The sequence below is a fragment of the Panthera tigris genome, chromosome X (assembly GCF_018350195.1).
Source record: "Panthera tigris isolate Pti1 chromosome X, P.tigris_Pti1_mat1.1, whole genome shotgun sequence".
NCBI classification, from domain to species: domain Eukaryota; kingdom Metazoa; phylum Chordata; class Mammalia; order Carnivora; family Felidae; genus Panthera; species Panthera tigris.
In genome coordinates, this window is record NC_056677.1 from 17226365 (window position 1) to 17251233 (window position 24869).

The following is a 24869-nucleotide window of genomic DNA, read 5'->3' on the forward strand; positions in this document are numbered from 1 at the left end:
TGTATACTTTAATGACTTATAGTTAATTTAATTACTAGCATATTTCATGGACTGGAAAAAAACAACAGTACCGTTTCTCTCATAAAACTCACAATATTTATTTCCCTTTAAATTGAAGGTGTCAAATGAATATTGATGATCTCTTCAATAACCTATGATGCTTAAGTTTGTAGAAAATAAACTTTGCTAGCCTTATATTTATTTTCCCTCTTGATTTTCAAGAAATTTGGAATTGAATTTATGAAAGCATTGTATCTTACCAGGCTGGAAGCAAAGTAATAATAAAGGTAATGTATTTTAAAGGGGATATTTATTCCCTGCCTGGGATGTAATACTAAAACTACCAATGAAATACTACAACAAAGTATAGTTATATTTAATCAAGTACTACTCTTAGATTTAATTTCTCATTATAAGCTCATTTTTATAGGTAGATGGGAACATTTAGATAAAAAGTGTAATTTTATTCCTTTTTCCATTTGAGTTTTTATAAAAGAGAACTTAAGAATTTACTATAATTCAAGGAAAAAATATTAACAAAATAAGAATGTTTTCTATTTAATTGCAAATTATGTGATCATAAAAATGACAGTATATAGACCAAATACACTTTGGAACTGACTAATTATGCCATAAACAAATTAAAAATGTGGCAACACTCTGAAATCTGTACCTTCACATCAATTTTATAAGGGGCTTCTACTGTATTTGATGGGGATTTACTCAAAAAGGAAATTATAGTTCATCCTTAAGACAAGTATCATTGATCTTACTAGTCTCAGGAGAAAGCTTTAACTTACCCTATATATTTGCATGATTAAAATTTCCAAAGTAAGCATAAATTACCATACATTTCTTGGAAGGTCAATTGTACTACTGAATTACTTGGGACTGTACCACGAGTGCATATTTGCATAATTTCTTTCTAAGAAACCTATAGAAATGAAGAAACTAAAAATGAGAAGAAAATTCCATTGAAAATAAGGCAATGAACTCCGATCCACCCTCCCACACAGTCACACAATTCCCTTGTCACTGATTTTGGAGAAATATCTGTCATATACAATAAAATTTGAATCAAATTAAAGGAGGTCTCCAAGATTCATACACTGTATAGGGTGAAGTTATCAGGTAATAAATGAAAGACTGGTGGAGAGTTATACCAAAATCCATGAAGATCTGAGGAATGTTAGCAGGCCATAGTGGAAGCATTCTAGTAGGAGCCAGTTTCCATACAGCAGTATTACGAGACAGACCTAAAGTAAAGCCCAACATGTGTTTAAATATCTTCATTTTTCCATATTCTGCCTTTGAGTTAATCAACATTCCATGGAGATGAAGTGGGAGAAAAAAAATTGTAAACAGCAATGTGCTATTCAGGTAAAATATGGTTAAGGCAGAAGGAAACGAGTGACTTTGTAGTCAAAATATACAGCTGTTTAACACAGTTCACTGAGTAAAGGTAAAAAAAAAAAACATCAAACAAACAACAAAAGAAAGTTTTTGAGCATAAAGTCCTTACACATGAATCAAGAGAAACAAAATTCTCTTTTTCATCCCGCACCTCCCTCAAATAATAATCTAGAACAGAGAGTAGAAGACTCCAAAAATTTGGTGGGGAACCTTTAAATCACAGCAGCCAACTGTCTGTTCCCTCAGCTCACCAGCACTGCTTTTCAAACAATTGGATGACTATAGTGAAAAATACATACCTCCCAGCTCAAGGTCTGAAAGAATGATTCAAGTAGTGCCTGGGAAACAATGGTAGGATTCAGTCGAATTATCCATTTATTTTTCAGTGACTAAAGTGTTTGGTACTATTGCACCATTATAAAAAAAATAATAAGCTAAAAAGCCATAAATCCTTTTCAAAAGTATTAATAAATACAAACTATACACCAATTAGAGGAATAATTATTCAAGGAAAGTAGAAAAACAGACCAAAATTCTTTTTCACTATTACACAAATAAAAAACTCTTTGAAAGAAGAAATCCTCCAAAAATGTACGAATTAAGATATCAAGACACTAGATTTTTTAAAAGAAACTGATAAACTCAAAGAAAGCAAAAAGAAAAATATCATCATTAAAAACTGAAAATTGCATTACAAATAAATAATCTACAAAAACAAAAATAAATTATGGACAAATGAATTTACCCCAGAAATGAAAGATTGACTTAATATTAGAAAACTGACTAGAAGACTAATATTTAACTATACATTTTCATTTCAATTGATGTAGAAGGCACAGATATTAATATTCAATATCCATTCAAGATAAAACCTCTAAGCCAAAAGTTAAAAGTTCTAAAAGAGAAAGGAACTTAATGTGTTTAAAACAACTATAGCAAATAGGGGCTTCTGGGTGGCTCAGTTGGTTAAACGAACAACTATTGATTTTGGCTCAGATCATGATCTCATGGTTAGTGGGATCAGGCCCAGCATCAGGCTCTGCAGTGACAGTGTGGAACCTGCTTTGGATTCTCTCCCTCTCTCTCTCTGCCCCTCCCCAACTTTCTCTCTCTCTCTCTCTCTCTCTCTCTCTCTCTCAAAAATAAATAAACATTAAAAATAACTATATTAAGTATCATACTAAATGGAAAAACAATAAATCATTTCACACATAGTTAAAAGCAAAAGGAAAATATAAACGAATACCAGAGTAAATTGAGACCAACAACATTCATGCATCAGATAACTGAAAATTTAGAATCTTAATTCTTTTTATACTGATGATCCATAACCTTAATAAAAGTTCAATCAAAATAAAATTAAGTGTTTTTATTTGCAGAACATGACAAGTGTATTCTAAAATTGGTAATGGATAGAAAAGTACTAAGAATAGTCCAAAATCAAAAAACAAACAAAAACTTCTTGAAAACAAAAAACACACTGGAGAATTTGCCCTACCAAATATCAGTAATTTTCATAAATCTAGACTAATTTACATGTTGTAGCATTGGTTCACAGGCAGATACATAAAACAATAGAACAGATCCTCACACACATAAAAACCTATATTTGATAAACTATCATCACAGATAACCAGTAAAAGGAAGTCTTCTTCTTTTTTAATGTTTATTTTTGAGAGACAGAGAGCATAACTGGGGGAGAGTCAGAGAGAGGGACAGAGGATCTGAAGTGGGCTCTGCGCTGACAGCAGTGAGCCTGAGGCAGGGCTCAAACTCATGAACCGTGAGATCATGACCTGAGCCAAAGTTGGATGCTCAACTGACTGAGCCAGCCAGGCACCCACACAAGAATTTTCAATAACTCATGATGGGATAGTTATTCACATAAGAAAAATGAATTTAGATCTCTTATAAAACATAGCACACATAAAAATCACCTCCAGAAATAGTAAATATTTAAGTAAGAAAAAAATTTAACTTTTACAAAAAATTTGGGGATATATCATAACCTTGGGGTAAGGAAGAATTCCTTAAACAACTAAGGAAAAGTAATAAACCATAAAGGAAAAAATAATAAATTTTATTACATCAAAATGAAGGGTTTCTTGCAAATCAAAACCAAAATGAGATATCACCTCACACCTCTAAGGATGTCTAGTTTCAAAAACACAATAAATAACAAATGTTGGTGTGGATGTGGAGAAAAGGGGACGCTGGTACACTGCTGATGGGAATATAAATTGGTACAGCCATTATGGGAAATAGTATGACCGTTTCTCAAAAAATTAAAAATAGAACTACTATATGTTCTAGAAATTCCGCTTCTACATAAGGAATAAAAATCTAGATTTCAAAGAGATACCTGTACTTCCATGTTCATTGCAGCATTATTTCAAGAGCCAAAATGCGTAAACAACTCAATGTCCATCAACAGAAAATCGGATAAGGAAATTATGGTATTTACATATACTGGAATGGTTTTCAGCCTTTAAATAGAAAAAAAATTCCTGCTATTTACAACAACAAGGATGGACCAGAAGTACATTATACAGACACAAAAAAATAAATACTATATAATTATATGTGAAATCACAAATATTTAAACTTACAAAAGTAGAGAGCAGAATGTTGGGTTGCCAGCCTCTCAAGTAGCAATAAATGGGGAGGTGATCATCACAGGGGACCATCAAAGGGGAACAAATTTTCAGTTATGCAAGACAAATAAGTTCTAGAGGGGCCAAGATGGTGGAGCGGCACAGAAATTCTTGGCTTCACTCGTCCCTGAAAGGCAACTAGATCAGCAAAAAAAAAACCCAAAAACAAAAACAAAAAAAACATTTTGCACACCTAGAAAATTGATCTAAGGATTAACACAACAATCTGCATAACCTGAGGTGCAGAACTGGTAAGGTACTCGGCACAGAGAGATGAACTGGGGGAGAGAAGCCACGGAGGGTAGGTAGCTATTTTTCTTTGCAGAGAGAGAGAATAGAGGGGGGTAGAGTACAGGAAAAGCACTCCCCACCAGAAGCAGCTGGAGAGAAAGAGAAAGTGGAAGTACCCAGATGCATCTGGATGAGAAAGGGAGAAAGGATAAAGGACAGGGTTTCAATATCATTAGGACCCTATAAACAGGGGAGCGCAGAGTTGGAAACTCCCCAGCTTGATACGTGCCAGTGCTCTGATGGGAAGGGCAAATCCCCAGGATCAGACAGAGAAGTCTGAGGGGTCCTTGGGTCACACAGGGAGGGGCAGTTCCCCTGCTGGGAAGACATTTGGTAGAGGCCGTGTGGTCTCCACATAGGAAAAGGTCCCAGTGGACACTAGAGAAAAGCAACATTTGCTGGTGTTGAAACAAAGACACTAGGGTTCAATGAAACCTGGTGCCAGTTGTGTGTTGTGATTTGCCATAGTCCCCTGAACTGCTGCTGCTACATGACCACACAAACTTTCTGGGGCAGGCTGGTACCTGGACACAGTCTCTGGGCCTCTGAAGTAGTGTGGTTGCGTGAGCATTCCCAGGGGCAAGCTGGAACCCTGCAATTGGTCAATCAGACCCTCTACCAGAGAGTCAGAGTGGGCAACAGCCATAGGGCCCTCAGAAGTGAGGGGTTTGGAAATACAGCCTCATCTGAGATAGAATTCGGGAGAGAGGTGCTGCCTGGCAGTCTGATGGCTTGGTCACAGACAGTATTGAAGGAGGGAGTGGAGGGAAGCCAGAGACAAAGGGGTGCCTGATGGCCAGCTGGTGAGAGCATAGAGTTCTGTTTTTTTTTTAATTTTTTAATTTTTTATTTTATTCTTTCTCTTCCTCCAAAACGATGAAAAGAAGGAATTCACCCCAAAAGAAAGAACAGGAAGAAGCGACGGCCAGAGCCTTAACACAGATATAAACAAGATTTTTGAACTACAATTTAGAATCATGATAATAAGAATACTAGGTGGGGTTGAAAAAAGCATAGAATCCCTTTCTGGAGAGATAACAGAAGTAAAATCTAGTCGGGACAATATTAAAAATGTTAAAACTGAGTCCAATCTTGAATGGATGCCATGGTAGCAAGGATGGATGAAGCAGGGCAGCAAATCAGAGATATAGAAGAAAAATTTCTGGAGAATAATACATAAAAAAGAGGGAAACTAAGGCAAAAGAGCACGATATAAAAATTAGAGAACTCAGTGACTCATTAAAAAGGAATAACATATGAATAATAGGAGTACCAGAAGATGAAGAGAGACAAAAAAGGATGGAAGATTTATGTGAGCAAATCATAGTGGAAAAATTTCCTAACCTGGAGAAAGACAGAGACATCAAAATCCAGGAAGCACAGAGAACTCCTTTTAGATTCAACAAAAATCGACCATCAACAAGGCATATCATAGTCAAATTTACAAAACAGACAAGTAAAGAATTATGAAAGCAGCAAGGGAAAAAAAGTCCTTACCTACAATGGAAGACAGATCAGGTTCTCAGCAGACATATCCACAGAAACTTGGCAGGCCAGAAAGGAGTGGCAGGATATATTCAATGTGCTATTTCTGGAAAATATGCAGACAAGAATTCTTTACCCAGCAAGGCTGTCATTCAAAATTGAAGGAGAGATTAAAAGTTTCCCAAACAAAAAGTAAAGGAGTTTGTGACCACTAAACCAGCCCTGCAAGAAATTTTAAGGGGGACTCTGATGGGAGAAAAGACGAAACAAAACAAAATAGACAAAAAGCAATAAACTCTAGAAAGGGCCATAGAACATCACAGAAACTCCAATTCTACAGGCAACATAATGGCAATAAATTCATATCTTTCAGTACTCACTCTAAATATCAATGGACTAAACCCTCCAATCAAAAGACACAGGGTAACAGAAAGGATAAGAAAACAAGATCTATCTATATGCTATTTACAACAGACACATTTTAGACCTAAAGGCACCTTCAGATGGAAAGTAAGGGGATGGAGAACCATACATAATGGTAATGGTCACACACACACACAAAAGCCAGAGTAGCCATATTTATATGAGACAATCTAGATTTTAAAATAAACTATAACAAGAGATGAAAAAAGGCATAATACCATAATTAAGGGGTTTATCCACCAAGATATAACAATTGTAAACATTTATGACCCCAATGTGGCAAAACCAAATATATAAATCAATTAATCACAAACATAAAGAAATTCATTGACAATTATACCATTATAGTAGGGGAAATCAACACCCCACTTACAACAATGGACAGATCATCTAAGCAGAAAATCAACAAGGAAATAATTGCTTTGAATGACACACTGGACCAGATAGACTTAACAGATATATTCAAAACATTCCAACCTTAAGCAGCAGAATACACATTCTTCTCGAGTGCCCATGTAAAATTCTCAAGAAGAGATCACATACTGGGACACAAATCAGTCCTCAACAAATACAATGATCAAGATCATACCATACATATTGTCTAACGACAACATTATGAAACTCAAAATCAACCACAAGAAAAAATTTGGAAAAACAACAAATACTTGGAGATTAATGAACATCCTACTGAAGAATGAAATTATTAACCAAGAAGTTAAAGAGGAAATTAAAAAGTACATGGAAGCCAATGAAATGATAACACCACAACCAAAAATCTCTGGGATGCAGCAAAGGTGCTCATAACAGGGAAGTATATAGCAATCCAGGGTTTCCTAACAAAGGAAGAAAGGTCTCAGATACACAACCTAACCTTCCACCTTAAAAAGCTGGAAAAAGAACAGCAAATAAAGCCCCAAAACAGCAGAATATGGGAAATAAAGATTAGAGCAGAAATCAATGCTATCAAATCCAGAAAAACAGGAGAACAGATAATTGAAACCAGGAGCTGGTTCTTTCAAAGAATTAACAAAATTGATAAACCTCTAGCCAGTTTGACCAAAAAGAAAAAGGAAAGGACCCAAATAAATAAAATCACAAATGCAAGAGGAGAGATCACAAACAACAATGCAGAAATACAAACAATAATAAGAGAATATTATAAGCAATTATATGCCAATAAATTAGGTAATCTGGAAGAAATGGACAATTTCCTAGAAGCACAAACTACCAAAACTAAAACAGGAAGAAATAGAAAATTTGAACAGACCCATAACCAGTAAAGAAACTGAATTAGTAATCAAAAATCTCCCAAAAAAACAAGTATCCAGGCCCAGATGGCTTTCCAGGTTAATTCTACCAACCATGTAAAGAAGAGTTAACATGTATTCTTTTGAAGCTGTGCCAAAAAATAGAAATGGAAGAAAAACTTCCAAACTCTTTCTATGAGGCCAGCATTACCTTGATTCCAAAACCAAAGGCCCCACTTAAAAGAAGAACTACAGACCAATTTCCCTGATGAACATGGATGCAAAATTTCTCAACAAGATACTGACCAAAGAGATCCAACAAAACATTAAAAGAATTATTCACAACCATCAAGTGGGATTTATACCTGGGACGCAGGGATGGTTCAATATCCACAAATCAATCAATGTGATATATCACATTAATAAAAGAAAGGACAAGAACCACATGATTCTCTCAATGGATGGAGAGAAAGCATTTGACAAAATATAGCATTCTGGAGGTTGCCAGGGTGGCTCAGGCAGTTAAGTCTCTGACTTTGGCTCAGGTTAGGATCTCATGGTTCATAGGTTCTCGCCCTATATTGGGCTCTGTGCTGACAGCTCAGAGCCTGGAGCTGCTTTGGATTCTGTGTCTCCTTCTCTCTCTGCACCTCCCCCTGTCATGCTCTGTCTCCCTCTCACTCTTTCTCAAACATAAACATTAAACAAAAATTGAAAAAAAAAAACAAAATACAGGATCCTTTCTTGATAAAATCCCTGAAGATGGATAGAAGGATCATATCTCAAGATCATAAAAGCTATACATGAAAGGCCCACCACTAATAACATTCTCAATGAGGAAAAACTAAGATCTTTCCCCCTAAGGTCAGGAACATGACAGGGATGTCCACTCACACCACTATTATTCAACATAGTATTGGAAGTCCTAGTCTCAGCAGTCAGACAACACAAAGAAAGAAGGCAAGGAGGAAGTCAAACATTCATTCTTTGCAAACTGCATGATATTCTATAAGGAAAACCCAAATGATTCCACCAAAAAACTGCTAGAGCTGATTCATGAATTCAGCAAAATCACAGGATATAAAACCAATGCACAGAAATCAGTTGCATTTCTATACACCAATAATAAAGCAGCAGAAAGAGAAATCAAGGAATCGATCCCATTTACAACTGCACCAATAACCATAAAATACCTAGAAATAAACCTAACTAAAGAGGCAAAAATCCACAAACTGAAAACTATAGAAAGCTTATGAAAGAAATTGAAGAAAAAACAAAAAAATGGAAAAACATTCCATGCTCATGGATTGGAAGAAAAAATAATGCTAAAATGTCGATACTACCCAAAGCTATCTACATATTCAATGCAATCCCTATCAAAAAAAAAAAAAAAAAACACCACCATTTTTCACAGAGATAGGACAAACGATGCTAAAATTTATATGGAACCAGAAAAGACCCCAAATAGCCAAAGCAATCCTGAAAAAGAAAACTAAAGCTGGAGGCATCACAGTTTGGGACTTCAAGCTGTATTACAAAGCTGTAATCATCAAGACAACATGGTACTGGCACAAAAACAAACACTTGGATCAGTGGAAGAGAATGGGGAACCCAGAAATGGACCCACACACATATGGCCAACTAATCTTTGACAAAGCAGGAAAGACTATCCAGTGGAATAAAGACAGTCCCTTCAACAGGTGGTGCTGGGAAAACTAGAGAGCGACATGCAGAAAAATGAACCTGGACCACTTTCTTACACCATACACAAAAATAAACTGAAAGTGGATGAAGGACCTAAACGGTCCTTAATGACAGGAAGCCATTAAAATCCTATAGGAGAAAACAGGCATAAGCCTCTTTGACCTCAGCCGCAGCAACTTCTTACTTGACACGTCTCCAGAGGCAAGGGGATCAAAAGCAAAAATGAACTATTGGAAGCTCATCAAGATAAAAAGCTTCTGCACAGCAAAGGAAACAAGCAGCAAAAGTAAAAGGCAACTGACAGAATGGGATGACATTTGCAAACGACATATCAGATAAAGGGTTAGTATCCAAAATCTATAAAGAACTTAGCAAACTCAACACCCAATAAACAAATAATCCAGCGAAGAAATGGGCAAACGGCATGAATAGACACTTCTCCAAAGAAGAAATCCAGATGACTAACAGACACATGAAAAATGCTCGACATCATCATCAGGGAAATACAAATAAAAACCACAATGAGATATCACCTCACACCTGTCAGAAAGGCTAAAATGAACTCAGGCAACAACAGATTTTGGCAAGGATGTGGACAAAGAGGAACCCTTTTGTACTACTGGAGAGAATGCAAACTGGTACAGCCACTCTAGAAAACAGTATGGAAGTTCCTCAAAAAAATAAAAATAGAACTATCCTATGACCCAGCAATGGCACTACTAGGATTTATCCAAAGGATACAGGTTTGCTGTTTTGAAGGGGCACATGCGCTCCAATGTTTACAGCGGAGCTATCGACAATAGCCAAATTAGGAAAGAGCCCAAATGTCCATCGACAGATGAATAAAGAAAATGTAGTGTGTGAGTGTGTGTGTGTGTGTGTGTGTGTGCGCGTATATATATATTTACGTGTGTGTATATATATATGCATGCATATATATATATACATATATATACATATATATATATATTTACAATGGAGTATTACTCGTCAGTCAGAAAGAATGAAATCTTGCCATTTGCAACAATGTGGATGGAACTAGAGTGTATTATACTAAACAAAATTAGAGAATGACAAATATGACTTCACTAGTATTTGGAATTTAAGATACAAAATAGATGAACATAAGGGAAGGGAAACAAAAATAATATAAAAACAGGGATGGGGACAAAACATAAGAATGTTTTAATTTCATTTAAGACTCTTAAATATAGAAAACAAACTGAGGGTTGCTGGAGGGGTTGTGGCTGGGGGGATGGGCTAAATGGGCAAGGGGCATTAAGGAAGACACTTGATGGGATGAACACTGGGTGTTATATGTAGGGGATAAATCACTGGATTCTACTCCTGAAATCATTATTGCACTATATGCTAACTAACTTGGATGTAAATTTAAAATAAATAAATAAATAAATAAATGAATAAATAAAGTGTCTCCCTCAAAATAAATAAATAAATACTTAAGTTCTAGAGATCTACTATAATGCACAGTGCTTATACCTATCAATACTGTATTGGATGCTTAAAATGCAATATAAAAAGTAGATTTTTTGTTAAGCATTCTTTACATACACACAAATATAATAACATAAAAATAATAAATGGGTGGGAGGAAACTTTGGGAGAGGATAGAAATATTTAAGGTCTTGATGGTGATAATGGTTTCACAACTCTACAATCTCAGAGACTTGCATACATTAAATATGTACAGTTCTTTATATGTCAATCATATCTCAAATTGGATAAAAAATAAACTATAAAAAAATATATGTATGTATACACACACACACACACACACACACACACACACAAAGAACCCTTAAAAAGCAGTAAGCCAATAGAAAAGAGGCAAACATTTTTAAGAGACATTTTACCAGAAGAAAATATGTGTAAACCAGGTCTTCCTCAATTAAACGCAAATGTAAGCCAGAATGATAAACTATTTCAGATCCAACACTGGAAAAAAATGAAATTTATAATACACCAGGGTTTGCAAGAGAAAAGGAGAAAAGACAGTTTTTATACTCTACTAGCTGAAAGGTAAATTACTGTGACCACTCTGAAAAATAACGACATTATCTGGTAAACTAGAAGATATACATACCCTATAATCCAACAATTCTATTCGTACATATATTCAAGACAAAAACTGTAATAAATTTGTATGAGGAAACATACAAAGTTCTTAATTTTATAATAGATAATTAAAATGTTTTACAGTAAAATGAACAAACTGTCGTATACTCATACAATGGAATGAACTACTACCAAGTATATGAACCTGGGTCAATCTAAAAAAAAAAATGTCATTGAATGAAGAAAAAACAAGATGTAAAAGGATACACAGTAAGTTATTATTTCTTCAAAGTTCCCAAACCAGTAAAAGTATATATATATATTTTTTCAGGATTTCATATATGTATGGTAAAACTACAATGAAAATTAGAATAAAAATCTCACAATTCTTGGTAGTGGTTACTTCTAGGGTGCTAGGGTTAAGAGCGACTCTGTTCAGAAAATGACACAAATAGGGCTCCTAGGTACTGGTAATGATGTTTCATAAGTTGGGAAGTCAGTATATTGATATTCACTTTACCATAATTCTTTAGGACATATATATATATATATATATATATATATATATATATATATATGTAGTATATATTATTTTACTATTGTAATACATTATGATAAACGTATATTTTAAAAATCTATGGAATTATTTAGAAATGAATTTAATAAGGACTGTCCAGGACCTATATAACAAAACTATAAAACCGTAGAGGGGAGTAAGAAGGACTCAACAAATAGAAAGTCACATTTTTTCCTAGGTAGAAAGGTTCAATAATGAAATATGTTAATTCTGACCTTAAAAATCTAAGTGTTTTATAAAACCTAATCCCAAATTCCAAAAAACTATAAAATACATTTAAAAAAATAATCTTGTGAAAAGAACCAGGAATTTTCTGATTATAAGAATAATTATAAAAAAAAACGTAAGGATGCACTTATCCTGTCAAAATGTCAAACTTAATATATACCTTGGTAATTAAAATAGCATGTTACTGATTAGGAACAGACCAAGAGAAAAAATGAATAAATTGGTTAGGCCTAATATCTATAAGAATTTAGCACATAAAAATGGTGGAATTTCAAGCCTTTAGGGAAAACATCAATTGTCAAAAAATGGAGTTGGAACAAGTTGCCAAGTAGAAAAGAAAAATACATGCTAAAAGCAGTCCTTACACTGAAATAAACTCAACATGAATAAAATATTTTAAAGTAAAATATAAAATATAAAAATATTAGAAGAAATTATACAAGAATTTTCTGATCTTGAGGTGATACTAATATGACACAGAAGAAATAATTTTAAAAAACACTGATTGTGTGACTACACAAAAGTGTGACCACAGGTTTAAAAGAGAAATAAGGAATAGAGCAAAATATTTGTAACATGTATTTTTTAAAAAGTACTTTGGCAAAAAAAAATAATAATAATAGGAATGATAGCCATTAATAACTGGGTAAAAGACAAGAACAGGTAATTCATCAGAGAAATGGATAATAAAACCACATCAGTAATCAACAAACTAAATTAAGACTTTTATTTCATTTACCAGATTAGCCAAAATTAAAATGTGCAATAATACGCAGTAATGACAAGGGTATGGAGAATCAGGCACTCTCAGACACTGTTGTTAGGAGTATAAATCAGTACATGCGTTTGGGCAGTAATTCAGAATTTTCTATTAAACTGTAAAATATGTATTGTTCATGACTCGGTAGCTCCACTTTTAAAAACTTACTCTATAAAACTCTTGTGCAATTGCACAAAAAAATATATAGAATACATACTGCAGCATTGTTGTGAAAGTGATGATATAATGAACCTACCTGTCCTTTAACAGAAAGGGGTAAATAAGTTACCAAACATCCATATAATGAAGTATTGTGCCACCATAAAAAAGAATGAGGTATAGTTACATATAATGATATGGAAAGCTGTCCAAGATAGATTATAAATTATACCTATATATGCATTACATGCATCTATAAATGCTATGTAATATATACATGCATATATATATGAAGTCATGTTGTTCACATATGCAATAGCTACTTTGCCTCCACTGAGGGAAAACAGAGAGAATCTCAGGGAAACCAAGTCAGAAACAAACAAAAAAATCACTGTGATACAGAAGTTTAGAAAAATCTAACCTCCAGACTTCGGATTATATAAAGTAATAAACATCTTAATTAAGTCAGTTTTAGTCAAATCTCCTACAACTTAGCCAGAAAATGCATAACCCTATGCTCTGGTTTGTATTTGTGTATAAACACAAATGCTGCTTTGATTGACCAAAAACAATACAACAAAATTCATTCTGTAAATTCATTCTGGGTTATCAACACAACTGTAAATCAGTAACATGATAATTTAAAAGTAACTAATGGAGGGCGCCTAGGTGGCTCAGTTGGTTAAGCGTCTGACTTTGGCTCTGGGCATTATCTCAGGGTTTGTGGGTTCGAGCCGCACATCAGGCTCTGTGCTGACAGGTGAGAGCCTGGAGCCTGCTTCAGATTCTTTGTCTCCCTCTCTCTCTGCCCCTCCCCTGTTCATGTTCTGTCTCTCTCTCTCTGTCAAAGTAAATAAACATTAAAAAAATTAAAAAGTAACTAATGGGATATTTTGGTATTATATATATATGGCCTTTTGAAAGAAAGGAAGTCCATTCTGCCCGAATGAAATATGAACTCTACTTGCATTTTTCATTGTTTCTTTTCATGGGAATAAAATTAAATTAAGACAAATCTCTTAGATTCAGAGATCAGGGAACACAATATATATTATAAATATAAATTTTAAAACGTAAACAGTTATTACTTCTAAAATACATGTAAAAATTACTTGTATTATATTTTGAAAGGGATAAAAACTTTAGAAAGTATTTTTCCTTTAACATTCATTTTGCTTAATACCACATATTAGATTTATTTATATTAGTGATACTTTTAAGTCTATATGTCTTAGCTTGATTTCCCAAAAAAAGCAATCTGACACTAGGGCTTACATGCAGATGATTTATTTTGAGGAAATGGATATGCTGAAATAGAGAAGGAAAGAAAGCCAATCAAAGAGTGCTTTATTGAGCTACCTAATGCTGTTGGTAACTGGGGCTCAAATCCACTGGGAACCCTACTAGGAAACATGCAGAATGCACTGTAGATTTGCATCCCCAAGGCCTTCCTGAGGCTTCACTTACTTCAACTGCAAAGTGAGAATTTTTTCTCTCTGTGAATCCTAAAATCACATACAGCTCTGGTTTGTATTTGTGTATAAACACAAATGCTACTTTGATTGACCAAAAACAATACAACAAAATTCATTCTGTAAGCATGAGTAATTTTATTCATGTATTTTGAAATATATGCCAAACTCCTAGAATATTGTTGCATATAACAATGCATAATGGGAAATGCAGTCAAAAACAAAACAAAACCTTTAACTTACCAGGGTTTTTTTTTCTATTATAAAACATCTACTATGCCCAGACAGTGCTAGAAAATAAACCCAAATGACTGAAGTAAGAGCTAACAACAGTTGATCCTTTAGTTGAGGATGTTTGGGATGTTTTCACTCTGCCAATAAATATTTCATTATATTTTAATGTAAATTGATTCAGTCATAAAAACTATGTGGAATCAAAAGAAAAGAAAGGAAATAGAAACTGCTATGTCTAAAATAAGAGTTTGTTAGAGTGATTCCACAGAACAGGATAATTTGAAAGAAACTTTATCACAACTAGCATTAAAGTATTTGGAGTGCAGAAGCTTTTTATCTTCATGAGGTCCCAATAGTTCATTTTTGCTTTTAATTCCTTTGCCTTTGGAGATGTTTCAAGTAAGAAATTGCTGCGGCTGAGGTCAGAGAGGTTTTTTCCTGCCTTCTCCTCTAGGGTTTTGATGGTTTCCTGTCTCACTTTCAGGTCCTTTAACCATTTTGAGTTTATTTTTGTGAATGGTGTAAGAAAGTGGTCTAGAAAACAACCAATGGAATGGGAAAAAATATTTGCAAATGACATATTGGACAAAGGGCTAGTATCCAAAATCTGTAAAGAACTCACCAAACTCCACAACTGAAAAACAAATAATCCAGTGAAGAAATGGGCAGAAAACATGAATAGACACTTCTCTAAAGAACACATCCAGATGGCCAACAGGCACATGAAAAGATGCTCAACATCACCCCTCATCAGGGAAATACAAATCAAAACCACACTCAGATACGACCTCACGCCAGTCAGAGTGGCTAAAATGAACAAATCAGGAGACTATAGATGCTGGAGAGGATGTGGAGAAACGGGAACCCTCTTGCAATGTTGGTGGGAATGCAAACTGGTGCAGCCACTCTGAAAACACTGTGGAGGTTCCTCCAAAAGTTAAAAATAAATCTACCCTATGACCCAGCAATAGCACTGCTAGCAATTTACCCAAGGGATACAGGAGTACTGATGCATAGGGGCACTTGTACCCCAATGTTTATAGCAGCACTTCCAACAATAGTCAAATTATGGAAAGAGCCTAAATGTCCATCAACTGATGGATAAAGAAATTGTGGTTTATATACACAATGGAGTACTATGTGGCAATGAGAAAGAATGAAATATGGCCCTTTGTAGCAACGTGGATAGAACTGGAGAGTGTTATGCTAAGTGAAATAAGTCATACAGAGAAAGGCAGGTGCCATATGTTTTCACTCTTATGTGGAACCTGAGAAACTTAACAGAAGACCATGGGGGAGGGGAAGGAAAAAAAAGTTAGAGAGGGAGGGAGCCAAACCATAAGAGACTCTTAAAAACTGAGAACAATCTGAGGGTTGATGGGGGGGGTGGGAGGGAGGTAAGGGTGGGTGATGGACATTGAGGAGGGCACCTGTTGGGATGAGCACTGGGTGTTGTATGGAAACCAATTTGACAATAAATTTCATATTAAAAAAAAGTATTTGGAAGTGTTTATTACAATTGTTTACAACTGGTTTCTTTTTACATATATATGTCACACCATTGTTTATTTCAATCCAGTGTTACATGTTCATCTTAACTTACTTTAATACCACTCTAAATGGGTATTTATTATAATAATATAGGTTAGAGTAATAGTATAATGCCTTCTAAGGTGTCTGGGTGGCTCAGTCAGTTGACCATCTGACTCTTGATTTCAGTTCAGGTCATAATCTCTAGGTTCATAAGATTGAGCCCTGTGTGGGGCTCTGAGCTGACATTATGAAGCCTGCTTGGGATTCTCTCTCTCCCTCTTTCTGCCCCTCCCCCACTCACACACACTCACTCTGGCTCTCTCTCTCAAAATATATAAATAAACATTTAAAAAATAGTATAATGCTTTCTAATTTATTAATTCAATTCCTTATCTAAAAATGATAGTTTATTTATATGCTTATGAAAATTCCTTTTCTTAAGAAACAAAATAGTTGATATATTTTCCCTACATTTTTGGCCATTACCTTTATATTTGTAATTAACAATGACTTGAGGGAACATTTAAGAAAATTTTATTTTTATATTTGAATAATGAAAGAAATACACAATGCATAATATAATTTCTCTGGTCAGAATTTATCATATTATCTGATGGCTCTGACTTGGTGTTTTAGGTATGTTAAGATTCAAAAACCATGTTTTATATTTCTGAGATTTTAATTTTTTCTAATAACATTAACTACTCCTATATTTTAATTATTGAAAGAAAATCTGTTATATAATCTCTGTAAAACTACTCAAGCAGATCTGATATACACTCTGTATATGTACACTGTAACTATTCTACTTATCACCAATCATAATCAATTATTTCCCAAGTCACCTTTGAATTTAGTGGATATCTTGTATATTACAGGTAAGGCCTAAGTAGCATGGACAAAAAAGCATTTTATTCTAATATCAACAGTCTTTGCACTGTTCAGGATTTGTTAATATTGCATTAAATTCTCCAATGTGAAAATGTATACTACTGTGTAGATACTTTTGAAGGTGGGTATAAATCTTCTCTTAAGCAATGAAATGAACCAAAGATTTACATGTTCACTATGGTGAGTCTCACAATATTTTGCCCCTATCAAAGTCCTTTCCCAGTGCTAATCTTTCCTAATCCATAAGGTAACACATAGTACTCTGTGTTTTTCTGTGCTGTTCAAAGGGCCTCATAACTGAACTCACAACAAACTCAACTATGGCAAAATTATTTTCATTTTTCTGTAGATCTGTGTTTTGGAGAAGTGTCACCTAGGAAATTTTGAAAAACAGCACAAGTGTGAAACAAGAGTTTGCATCTCATTATGAACTTGGGATTTTCTATAAATTGTTCCTGACAAATGTTTAGCAGATGAACATTATATGTGATGGTTAGGAAGACTCATGATAGGAAAACAGCTGTGCTAGAAACCTCCTAGTCTCTAAACCACTGGAAAAACATAGAAGTGTTTAGAATTTTAGCAACTCACTTTACAGCTTTATACAGATCAACACTTATACAGTCTAGGGTCTGAAAACATGGATACCCTCCCAGAGGTTTCTATTTTTATCATGTAAATTTTTCAACCAGAATAAATTTATGCAATTCTCTAATTTTCTTTTTAATTCTCCTCCCTACCTCAACCCATACTGAATTATCCAATAAACAAATTAAATGTATGCTACCACACCAATACAAGAGGAACATCCAAAAATCCTTTATGAAAAAATGTGATATTTGATATGTGGACACTCTCCCCCACATTAAAGTAAAATCGGCAAAAAAAATTTAAAAAGTAAAGCAGAATTGGCAGTTACAACTCAGATGGAATTCCTTCCTTTAGTATTAACATCATTTCTTTTTACTTATTTATGAGGATAGGGCACCATACCCTTCCTTGTTTAGAACCTCTAATTGTTGTCCTCATTTTTAATGTTTTATTATAGATATTTTCAAACATATACCAAAGTAGACACACTAGTATAATGAACCTATCACTCAGCTTCAACAGTCTATAACTCTTGATAATTATTTCATGTGTATTTCTACCCACTCTCATTGTGTATATTTAACTGTGCATATCTAAAATAGACTTTTTGAAAAATTCAAGTATTCTAAAAATTATAAAAATAATACAATGAATACCCATATTTCTTTTGCCAAGATTACCAACTGCTAATATTTTGCCAGATTTGCTTTATCCTTTTCTATATAGTATACAAATATATGTGTAAATATATTCCAATTATTCCTGCTGAGTCATATAAGAGTAAATTCAAATTGCAAATATCATGAACCTTTACCCTGAAAGAATTCAGCATGTATTTCTTGAGAATAGGGATACTTCCTTACATAACTATATTACAATGATCAAAATCAGGAAATGTAACATTGATATAATACTGGTCCACATTCAAATTTCTCCAATTTTCCCAGTAATGCCCTCTATAGTAAATATTTTCCATCCTTGATCTAATCCAAGATTGTATTAGGTATCATATCCTTTTAAGCTCCTTTAATGTGAAATAATTCCTTGGTCTTTTTAATTTTTTTTTGTGACACTGACTTTTTGAAAAGTATAGATCAGTTGTTCTGGGAATGTATCTCAATTGTCTTACTGTAGCTCTGACATCAAACATCTTCACTCCTATTCTCTAGGCCTTTGACTTCTTCAGGGTTTGTGGATGCCATACAGACAGGTGAAGGTGTCTTCACCTAAAATTTCTCTTAAATGTAAAGAAATGAAATGTGTTTGGATTTGTAGGGAAGCAGAAAGGCAATGTGGAAACAGAGGAAATAGGAGTGGACACTGTTAAGAATAAGCTCAAAGTCATTAAGATTCAAACTTAATGTTGTCATTATAAGCTTTTCAACTGCTTCTTTCTGTTACTATTTTTAGAACTTCAGTTGCTCCATAAAGAACATTTTAATAAGCAAGCATGTGTATCTGATGAGATTTGGTGAACAGCTGAGACCAATGCTTATAATACACTAGTTTGCTTTCTACTTGCCCTAGGCTGTCTTGGCCTTTAAAGCCATCCTCCCACTGCAGTCAGAGGAACCTGTTTAAAAATATGCTATGACTACGCCATTCCACTGCTGAAAAATCACAAGTGAGTTAAAGTTCAAGCTACATGGCATGGCATGGCATGGCATGGTATGGCACAAAAACTCTTTCATGACCTGATATATCCTAGTCACCATTACAGTTTCTCATATTTCTTTCTGAGCTTCCCAAAACATAATATGTATATGCCCAGAGATTTGAAACACTATACCACAGAGATCAGTATAGCGCAGTTTCCGAGAGCTTCAACTTTACACCATAGTAAGAAATTGTGGCAAACTACATTTTCCAAAGATGGATGCCAAAATAGATCTTATCCTACACACTCTTCTTAAATGTGAAAGTTGGCAATCCTCCCATCAAGAGATAGGCTCTATGTTACTTCCTCATGAAAGAAACTGAGTGTGTGTGTGGTGGCGGGGGGGGGGGGGGCAATGTCTGCATCAGTTCCAACCACAGCATAAAAATGACTTCATCTTTAGAAACTGTCATACCTACAAATTTAGTAAATCCAATACCACTATAATTCTATACCACTAGTTTTCAATGTGGGAGGTATATACCCCAGGGGATTTGTCAAGCTATTCATGAGAATATGGGGAAAAATATTAGAACTTGGAACTTCTTTCGATGTATTTTTTATTGTCATACATCTTTAATTTATGTTTTATGTTAAAAAAGTATAAAACTATACTATCAGATACTGTAGCCATTAGATGCACATAGTTATTGAACAAGTGAAATGTGGTTTGTCTGAATTAAGATACAAAAACTTTTTTTTTTTAATTTTTTTTCAACGTTTTTTATTTATTTTTGGGACAGAGAGAGACAGCATGAACGGGGGAGGGGCAGAGAGAGAGGGAGACACAGAATCGGAAACAGGCTCCAGGCTCCGAGCCATCAGCCCAGAGCCTGACGCGGGGCTCGAACTCACGGACCGCGAGATCGTGACCTGGCTGAAGTCCGACGCTCAACCGACTGCGCCACCCAGGCGCCCCAAGATACAAAAACTTTAAAATATATACCAGATTTCAAAGACTTAGTATTTAAAAATGTAAAATACCTCATCATAATTTTATATTGATGTCATATTCAAATGATATTTTTGATATATTAGCTTAATTAAAACATCATTAAAATTAATTCAACTTATTTCTTTTTTTTTTTTAATTTGGCTACTAGAAAATATGAAATTACATAGGTAGTTGTCATTTTGGCTCATAGTATATTTCTATTTGACAATGCTGACATATAACATAGTTTTATAGTGTAGGGGCTCAGGGTAGGCCACCCCCAAATATGCCACTTTGGTATATTGAGTATTTTGAATTAAAGTTACTTAAGAAACAGCCAATGTGGGAAGAACACTTTGACCTTCCTTTGTCTCCAGAAAGCAGGAAATGAATCTTCCAGGTGAAAGACACTCTCCTATAACAGGAGGTAAATAGACATTTATATCACCCAAGATAGAGAATTCAAAGCCAAGAAGGCTGTATAAACAAACCTTGTTACTTTTACTAATTTACTACCCCAGCCTAAATACTGTTTATAATTCCTTACTATTTGAAGCTCCCAAAGTTAAGGTTTATTTGGCCTCTCAATTCCTCACAGATTTGTTTCTTTGTCTAACGTGTATAAAAACTACATATCTTGGTCACTTCTTGGGTTCTCAATTTCATTATTGGGCCTCCATGTGCACATAATAAAATTTTTTCCCTCTTGTTAATCTGTCACATGTCGATCTAATTCTTAGATCAGCTAGAAGAATGTTGAAGGATAGAAAAAAATTTTTCTCCCCATAATTAGTAATATGATATATATTTTTTAAACTAATAAACCTGTATTGCACAGATACATGTTTACACACTTTGACGATAGGAGTGGGCAATTAGAGATGTTTAGAAAAAGTTGATCTAGGGGGAGGAGTTAAGATGGAGTAGTATTAAGAGGACCCTGAGCTTGTCTCACCCTGGAACACAGCTAGATCAACATCAAATCATTTTAAACACCTAGGAAATCAATCTGAGGATTAAGCGAACAATCTGCATAATTTGAGGGAGAGAATGTAGCAGGTATGTGGTGCAGAGAGGTGAAGCGGGGGAGAGGAGAGCCGCTGTGCCTCAGAGGGGAAAGAGCACTTATCATGGAGAGGAGAAAAAAAGAGGGGGAGAGAGACCAGTGCATCAGGTTTGCACAAGAGAGCACTCTCCCTGAAAGCAGCTAGAAAGAGTGAAAACATGCACACGGTACTGCACAAGAAAACTGTTCCCCAAAAACAATGATGGGGGGAAAAGGAGAGGGTTTCAATACTGCCAGTTTTTTATTAACAGCAGAGCACAGAGTCAGAAGTTTCAGAGGTCAGGGACTAGCAGTGCTCTTGCAAAGAAGCAGAGTGGAACCCTGGGAGAGGGCTTCAAGGTCTGAGGATCCCTGGGTCGCTCGGGGAGAAACACTTCCTCTGCTTGGAGTGCATTTGGTAGAGGTGATACAGCCTCTCTGTGAGCAAAAGACCCAGCGGGTGCCATCAAGCTGCTGCATTCTCTCCTATAGGAACAAAGATGCTGAGGACAGCAAACCCCAAACCCCAGTGCTGGCTGTGTTGTGATTTACCATAAACTCTGGAGGTACTGCTGTTGTGCAGTCATACAACCATTTCCTGGGACAAGCCAGTACTAGCCACGAAATGGTGAGAACCTCCCCCAGAGGATCACTGTAAGTGTGAACCATTGGCGTCTCTGAAGTATGGAGTTTTGAAACACAGCCTGAGATAAAACTCTGGAGGGAGGGGTCACCTGGTAGGCTGAGAGCTCTGATACAGATAGGGGGAAGATGGGGAGCTGAAAGAAGTGGGAGCCACAGGAGGGGTGACTGAATGACTGTCTATTAGGGTGCAAACTTCCCGCTCTGGAGACTAGAGGACAGGGCCAAAGCCATTTTCACCACTACCCCAACATGGATGACCCCAGTGAGCTAAATAGTGCCACCAAGTAAAGAATGGTATTGTTACCCCAAGCCCCATTCCCTGTTTCCTATGGGCATACCTCCACTAGGACAAGTTGACCTGAGAATCAGAGTAGTGAGCTACTCTGCCAGAAGACCAGCAAAAATCCACCCATGAGCTACTGCAAACAATTAGCTCTAGGGGAAATAGGATCTAGCTTCATTTGGATTTTTTTGTTCATTTTTTCTTGCTGTTGCTGCTTGTGTTTTTCTTTTTGTTATTGTTGTTTTCTTTTATTTCTTGGATACAAAAAGAACAAAATTTATTTTAATTTTTTAATTTTTAGTATTTTTTTCTCTTTTCTCTTTTGTTCTGTCAAGCTTCTATTTTTCTTAAAGTTTATTTATTTATTTGAGACAGAGAGAGAAAGAGTGAGAGCGCATGTGAGAGGCAGAGAGAGAGAATGCCAAGCAGGCTTTACACTGTCAGCATGAAGCCCAATGTGGGGCTCAAACTCACAAACTGTGAGATCCTGACCTGAGCCTAAATAAAAAATCAGATGCTTAACTGACTAAGCCACACAGGTAACCCTCTATCAAGCTTCTGTTAATAAGCAGACTAAAACACACCTAAGATCTATCTTCCTTATTTTACTTTTAAAAAAATTTTATTTAATTCTATTATTATTATTAGTTTTTTCTTCCTCAAAAATGACAAAAGGAAGGAATTCACCTCAAAAAAAAATACACACATGCATACACACACACAGGAAGAAAGGACGGCCAGCACTAGGGAGACACTGAGCTTGTTTCATCTCTGAAATGCAGCTATATCAGCACCAAACCATTTTGAATACCTAGGAAACTGATCTGAGGATTAACACAACAATGTGCATAATTTGAGCCACAGAACTCGGCAGTGGTACATGGTGTGGAGAGGTTAACTGAGGGAGAGAAAAACCAAACCAAGTAGGGAGCTATTTTTGCAGAGAGGACAGAGAAAGAGAAAGGTGGAGAGTGCAAGGAAAGCACTCCCCCAAAAGTACCCGGAGAGAAAGAGAGATAAAGAGTGAAAACACAGGGGACTGAACAAGAAATCTCTTCCCCAAAACCATTGACGGGAGGAAAGGAGAGGGTTTCAATACCACCATGATTCTATAAAGAGTGGAGGGCAGAGTCTGAAGTTCCAGAGCTCAGTGCCTGGTGGTGCTCTGGTGAGGAAACAGGGAGAATTCTCAGGAGAAGACAGCGAGGTCTGAAGGGCCCATGTGCCACCCAGAGAGAAGTGGTTTCCCTGCTTGGAGAGCATTTGATAGAGGCCATACGGCCTTCCCACAGGCAAAGGTCCCAGTGGACCCTGGATACCAGTCATGTTTACTGGTATTGGGACAAAGACACCAGAGTATAGTGAAACCTGGTGCTGGATGTGTGTTGTGGTTTGCCATAATCTCTGAACCTCTGTCACTGCACCATCACAGGAACATTTTCTGAGGCAAGCCAGCACCTGGCCATTGCTCAGCAAGACTCTCCCCCAGAGAGTCAGGGCAGGTTGGTGCTGCTGCAGGGGCCTCCGAAGCGTGGGGTTTTGAAACACAACACATCTGAGATAAAACTCTGGAGGGAGGTGCCAAAGGCAGGCAGACAGTTTGGACATGGACAGGGTAGAGACAGGGAGTAGACACAGGCTTGAGACAAAGGAGGGGTGCTTGATTGTGGGTCGGTGAGAGCATGAAGTTCCTCTGCCAGAGACCAGGGAGGTGGGTGAAGCCATATCCACCTCTCCTGTGCAAGCACATGTGCGCCACACAGATCCACCCCAGTAAGCTAAGCAGTGCTACCTAGTGGAGAATGGAGCCCTTACACCAAGCCCCGCCCAACTATACCCTCAAAGCACATCCCCTAAAAGGCCAGCACAAGTCACTCTACCTACTTAGTATATGGATAATAGAAGGCTTCATAGATTCAGCTCTAGGGGAAACTGAATGTAACTTCATTAAGGTTTCATTCTGTTTGCTAGTTCATTTATTTGTTTGTTTTCTTTGTTTCTGTTTTTTGTTAAATTCTTTTCTTCTTTTCTTTTTTTCTCTTTCTTTTCTTCCTCATTCTTGGGTACAGAAAGAGAAAAATTTATTTTTTTTTTTACTTTATTTTCTAAATTTTATTTTCTATCTCATTTGCTTTATTTCATTTTATTCTATTTTAATATGTATATTTTTAAATTTTTAAATATTTTCTTGTCTCTTTTTTCTTTCCCTTTTTTCTCTATTCTATCAGGCTTCCTTCCACAAGCAGACAAAAACACACCTAGGAGCTAGCTTCCTTTCTTTAATTTTTTTTGCCTTTAATTTTTAATTTTAATTTTTTTCACTCTCCAAAATGACAAAATGAAGGAATTCACCCCAAAAGAAAGAACAGGAAGAAATGACAACCAGGGGTTTAATCCACAGATATATAAGCAAGATGTCTGAAATAAAATTTAGAGCCATGATAATAAGAATACTAGCAGGGGTTGAAAAAAGCATAGAATCCCTTTCTGTGGAGATAAACGAAATAAAATCTAGTCAGGATGAAATTAAAAATGCTATAACTGAGATGCAAACTAGAATGCATGCC